The sequence below is a fragment of the Boleophthalmus pectinirostris genome, unplaced genomic scaffold (assembly GCF_026225935.1).
Source record: "Boleophthalmus pectinirostris isolate CB_2022bp ecotype Guang Dong unplaced genomic scaffold, ASM2622593v1 HiC_scaffold_17, whole genome shotgun sequence".
Classification (NCBI taxonomy): domain Eukaryota; kingdom Metazoa; phylum Chordata; class Actinopteri; order Gobiiformes; family Gobiidae; genus Boleophthalmus; species Boleophthalmus pectinirostris.
This window is the reverse complement of record NW_026571115.1, coordinates 4,342,610-4,348,876: the sequence shown is the minus strand read 5'-3', so window position 1 is coordinate 4,348,876 and position 6,267 is coordinate 4,342,610. Positions and strand designations below refer to the sequence as shown.

Below are 6,267 nucleotides of genomic sequence, written 5' to 3'. Positions count from 1 at the left end.
GTACAAAGTAGTGGTTCAGGAAAGTACAGGTAAAAACTCCTCCTCGAGTAAAAGAGATTTGAAGAGAAACATCCGATTTTGTATAATTAGAAGAACAAAAAAGAACAAAATAAGAAAAAAAAAAGGTTTTGTGTAGTAACTTTTCTGTTGGGAGGGTTGGACGTGCTTGTCTCCATGGAGATGGCATTACTTGGCTAGAATGTTCCATGATATGGCATTAAACTGTCCATGTCAATAGAGACAAGTGGGAGACTTCACCTGGTCGAGTTACGAGTTATATCTGTGGAGAGGTGAATCTGTTCACAGCAGGAATTCATGATTTCTGTTCAGTAATATTTTTATTAGAAATACAGCCAAGTTTAATGCCACACTGTGGAATATTCCAGGCAAAGCAAAACATCTCCATGGAGACAAGCATGTTGTGTACAGAAATGTTACTCACTACACCTTTACATCACCAAGACCATAACACATGAAATATGAATCCATGTCCTGAATGTTTGTGGCTGGATGTTGTTTGAAATTGTAAATATTTGTTTCTAAATCAAATTTGCTCATTGGTCATTTACAGCTGTTTATGTCGTCTACAAACACTAAAACAACTTGGCTTCATTTATTTGAATCATTTCACATCCATTTGTAACACGTCTTATTTTATGTCCAAGTGTGTGGCCCCGATCTGAAGCTCTGAACTCAGAAAGACAAATGTTGACTCAAATCTAACATCTTTTCTTTGGTGGTACTTGGTGTGAAACGTTGGAGCCACTGGTTTATACTTTTACTGCTTTTATGGTTTCACTTAAATTCACCACTTTTCCTGTTGAGACTCATTATTTTCATCATTTTATTTCATCTTGAGTGTCATTTATGTTGTTTTAGACTTTGCTCTGACGTCAGTTTTGTAAATAAAAGGTGTGTCTGCATCTCAGGTATGAACAGTCACATGACACATTTATCAGTTCAGACCAAGACCAGGAAATGTTGAGTTCAGTTCAGAGACACAGAGGGAGAAGGATCCATCTGAACGACCATTTCAGCTCCAAAATTCAACAACAAAGAAACTCCAGGCTTCTACTTGAGCTGTGAAACCTGCTCTGGGCTTTGGTGAGTGGAAAGACACTTCTGTTACGGCAGCAGAGAAAGTGAAAGTAGATGCTGCAGTGGGGGATGGGACCCAGGATTGTGAAACTCAAGATACAAACTTAAAACTGCAGATCAGATGAAACTAAAGGAGACTTAATAAATAAATGAAAACAACCAAATCCACCTTCATGACTGGAGTGAGTCCTGACACTTATGGAAGCACATTATTACACAGTTACTGTGCTCTGAAATCAAAAGGTCACTGGATTTGGGTAAAAAAAAAAAAAAAAAAAAAAGGAAAGTGATTGCAGACGCATATTTATCTTATGTGACCTTATCATGAACATTTGCCATTTTTATGTTTTTTTATGTTTTTTTTTTTTTTTATGTATCATTTAAAGGAGTGTCTATTTGCACCCTGGGTGTTAATAGTTCAATGGACACGATTCTTCTATTTACACCCGTCTCAAGAAAAAAGGGAATAGTGACGTGTCTGGTTACGTCTTTCCTGTGAAAAGTGCGGGAAGCTGGATTTGACAATCCAAAGAAATAAAATTCAATACGAAGGTAGGGTAAGGTAAGGTAAAAAGTCAATCAGTGTTGCTACAAAATATATTTGCAATGTCTGTCCGACCATTAATATTTGTGTATAATGAAGTTGAAGCATCACAGCATCATGGACAGTTTATTGAGCTTGTGTGATGTAGAGCTAGTGGTTCTGCTCGTTGATCTGTTTATTCAGCAGTTCAAGTACAGCCTCCAGTAAGAGAATGGTAAGATTAAAAGTGGTTCAAATGTAAGTATTTGGCCCTCGTAAGCACCATAATTACTACAGAATGACATCAGCCCGTTTGAGATTATAATGTATTTAATGCAGCTTTGTGCACAAAATCGAAACCTAACGCCACAAGACTAATCTGTATAAAATACTCGCCGAAAAAAACAGTTCTCTCTGTGCCTGATGTGGAGCTTCTGTCGGACAGTGGTGAGTCTGTTCTGGAGATGGTTCATGTTAAACTTTACAGAGATCATACATGTGCACATCGTACGTGTGCAGGGTCTTTTTTCATTTCACTCATGTACAGTCACTTTATTTACGTCGGCTCCCGTGTCACTTTCGTCTATAGGGCAAATTCCCCCTTCCTCGTGTGCTGTCCTCTTCATCACGCAGCAGTCCAGCCTTTCCAAACCCGTTGGTTATCGTGGATTTTTTCACATGGCTCCACGCTGTCACACTGCATGATACAGTGTCAGTACCGGTTTATCCAATACGCACAGTACGCACATTGAGTAGGGCCCCGTGAACCAACAGAGGCCCCTCACCTTGGCGTTACCCCTTCTCAGATACGCTACGTGGATCCACAGACTGTACACGTCTCCTCCTGCTCCTATGCGCCGCATTTCCTCCCGTACAGCGCATGGACCGTACCTCTTCCCGTGCACCTCTAAACCAGAACTAAGACCAGGACTAAACTAGAACTAAACCAAAACTAAGACCAAGACTAAACCAGAAATAAAACCAGGACTAAAACCAAGTCTAAACCAGGATTAAAACAGGACTAAAACAAGATTTAACCAGGACTAAACCGTTAGGTGCAGACTGCGAATGATTGATCGATGATTCCGCATCATTTTGAGAGTAAAAAAAACATCAAATATTACTGTCAGTGAGTTTTTTTTTTTTTTTTATAAATAACCTGGGTGTAAATAGCATTTTTGTCTAGGAACACCCGGGTGCCCTTCTATGTGTCACGCTAAATACACCCGGGTGTAAATAGCAACAATGGCTATTTGCCCTTTGTGTGAATAACAATGTTAGATATTTACACCCAGGGTGTAAATAGCATCTGCCATAATTTAATTCTGTCTACACAATTATTTGAACAAACAACATGTAAAGTCCTTCACGGGTTTGAAAGTAAAAGAAAACAAAAACAGTGTTTAGTTTTCCACAGTTGTGTTTGGTCTTAAACAGAATCAAACACACAGAGCACAGGGACACACACACACAGTGTGGAGCTGGACAGTGTGAGGATTATTCCAGTGAAGACGCTCTGGTCTCTGTGGACACAGGAAGAACACATGATCACACTCTGATGATCCACTCTGTGTCGTACACCTTTAAATATACTTCAAGTACTTTGGACTCTCTAATACAACACTGGAGCAGAACACAATCACATGAACATTAGAAGTGTACATGCAGAAACAAAACTCACCATGTGCTGCTTTTCTTCCTCACAACACAGTAACAGGGAGGGCATCTGGTATAAAGTCCTCCTGCCACATGAGCCTGTAGAAACACATGATCAATGTTCACTAGGAAGTAAATGTGGAACAAATAGAATTAACTCTTCAAATCATTTGATTCCTTTATTTACTTTGTTCATCTGTGTTCTGTTGGTGCTCCTCTTCCTTTTTTCTGAAAGTACAGAGATTTTGATTTGTTTTAGTCTCTTTTATTTGATCTGTTAACGTCACTTTCAGAATGGTGCAAAAAACGAAACTAACATCAAGTGTAACATTCCTGAAGTTCCCCACAGCTCCAGCAGAGCTCTGGACGTCACTGTTTGTTTGGAGACGACTCTGGAAGCAACATGTTCAAATGTGACACAAGTGTCTCACTCCTGGACATGTGATGTCCAGTCTGTGTCTGTCCTGAAACTGTCCTGACTGATGTGTCCCTCTGTCCCTGTCCACTGTCCTGTCCTGTCTGTCACTGTCCTGACTGTCCTGTAACTGTCCTGAGTGTGTCCTCTGTCCTCAGTCTGACTAAAATACACAGGTCTAAAATCGTCCACGATCACGTGACCTTTGTAAGATTTAAACACACTGGACAGAGAATCATAAAAAAGTCATGTTATTGTTGTTAAATTTGTGTTTGAATTTGAGCCACTCCTCTCAGACCAGTGTGGGGAACTGTGGGGAACCTGGAGGTTCTCTCTTCTAACAGGCTTCACAACTGGATTCTTCATTTGAACAGAAACAGGCTCATGACTAGAAGTCTTGATGAAGACTTTGTGTTTGTCACTGTCTTATGTTACTGTTTTTTCTTCTTTAAATGACTCTGAAAATATGGTGTGATGACTAATTGTGTTCTGTCTCATTGTGGTTTTAGATTTAGAGACAAAATGGCTTCCAGGCTGGAGGAGGACCTGACCTGTCCCATCTGCTGTGAGCTCTTCAGAGAACCTGTGCTTCTGTCCTGCAGCCACAGCTTCTGTAAAGTCTGTCTGCAGAACTGGTGGAGGGACAAACCCATAAAGACCTGTGCAGTTTGTAAGAGAAGATCCTCAAAGGGACTTTCCTCCTGTGAAACCTGGCCCTGAGGAACCTGGTGCAGACGTTTACAGAGCAGAGAGAGCAGACCCCTTCAGAGCAGAGAGAGCAGACCCCTTCAGAGCCTCTGTGCAGTGTTCACTCAGAGAAGCTCCGGCTCTTCTGTCTGGACCATCAGCAGCCGGTGTGCCTGGTCTGCAGAGACTCCAGGACTCACAAAGACCACAGGTTTAGTCCCATGGAGGAGGCGGCCGAGGACCTGAGAGAGCAGCTGAGGACGTCCATCAAGCCTCTGCAGGACAAACTGCAGGTACAGACTCTTCACCTCTGGAACTGTGTTTGTGTTCATGTTTCTGTTTGTCATTATACATGCAAGGACCTTCCAGGACCTTCTTGTTAAGAGGAGAGAGTGCTAACCACTCTGCCATCGTGCCTCCATGTGGAGCCTCCCTCTCCCCAGACACCTCCTGGTGTTATTAGAGCCTTTAGAAGCGTGTGAGGAGCAGCTCACACAGACCACTGTCAGAGCAGACTTACTGCTGATCAGAGGCTCAACTGTGTTCACTCACATTCATCACACTAATGTGTCAGGGCCCCACAGACCAGAGGGCTGCTTCTGTCTGATTCACTCGGACTCTTTCTGTGCAGGTTCTGACTGGGAGGAAAGAGCAGTTTGAAGACGCCGCGGCTCATATCACAGCCCAGGCTCGACAAACAGAGGCACAGATCCGACACCAGTTTGAGAAACTGCACCAGTTTCTGTTGGAGGAAGAACAGTCCAGGATGAAGGCTCTGAGGGAGGAGGAGGAGCAGAAGACTCACAACATGAAGGACAAGATGGCCACCGTGAGCAGACAGATGGAGACTGTGTCCAAAACCATCACAGAGACAGAGGAGCAGCTGAGGGCCACAGACATCTCCTTCCTGCTACAGTACAAGTCTACAGTGGAGAGAGTGCAGCGCCGCCCCCTGGTGGAGGAACCACAGATGGAACCTGGAGCTTTGATAGACCAGGGCCAAACATCTGGGCAACCTGGACTTCAACATCTGGAGGAACATGAAGAGACTGGTGAAGTTCTACCCTGTCATTCTGGATCCAAACACTGCAGGCCCCTGAACTCATCCTGTCTGAAGATCTGAGCTCAGTGAAGAGAGGAGAGAAACAGAAGCTTCCACAGAATCCAGAGAGAAATAAAGTTCACATTGTAGAAGGATCTGAAGTGTTTACATCAGGGACTCACAGCTGGGACGTGGAGGTCGGGGACAATAAAAGTTGGGCTGTAGGTGTGAGTGGAGATGTTCAGAGACGAGGAAAGACTGAGACTGGAGGTTGGTTTATACGTTTCATTAATGGTAAATACTCAGTCTGTTCTCTCCCAGACACAGTTAAATCACTCTCTGTGAGGAGGAGTCTGCAGAGACTCAGAGTGAAACTGGACTTTGACAGAGGAACAGTGACCTTTAGTGACCCCGACACAAACACTGACCTGAACACATTCACATTCACAGAGACTTTCACTGATGGACTGATTCCATATTTAATCACAGAAGAAAACATCCCCCTGAAGATTTTACCAAAGGACGTCACTGTAAACGTGTAAATACTGAAACTTCAAGAGGAGGGATTCTGCAAAACAACTTTTAGGAGTTTTTCTACCATGTTATAATGTTGTTCCTCATCAAAAAACATGTTTGAAAAGGTTCCATGCATGTTTGTGTAATTTAGAGATCTCTCTGGGTCGAATTCATGCCAGCTGTAATGTAATAGTGCTCTGAAGGGGGAGTGACTTAGTGACAGGGGACACAGAGGGGAGACTTAGAGAGGCAAAAATGAAACTAAAACTTCTTAAACATGTTGATGTGTTATTTTTGGTGAATATTACATTTTCCAAACAATCAAAGGAA

At 42.7% G+C, this 6,267-nt stretch overlaps 1 pseudogene; it reads left to right on the top strand.

Annotated features, from left to right (window-relative positions):
* Positions 1-848: 848 nt before the first annotated feature.
* LOC129408542 (nuclear factor 7, brain-like) lies at positions 849-6,002 on the top strand (annotated as a pseudogene).
* Positions 6,003-6,267: the final 265 nt, after the last annotated feature.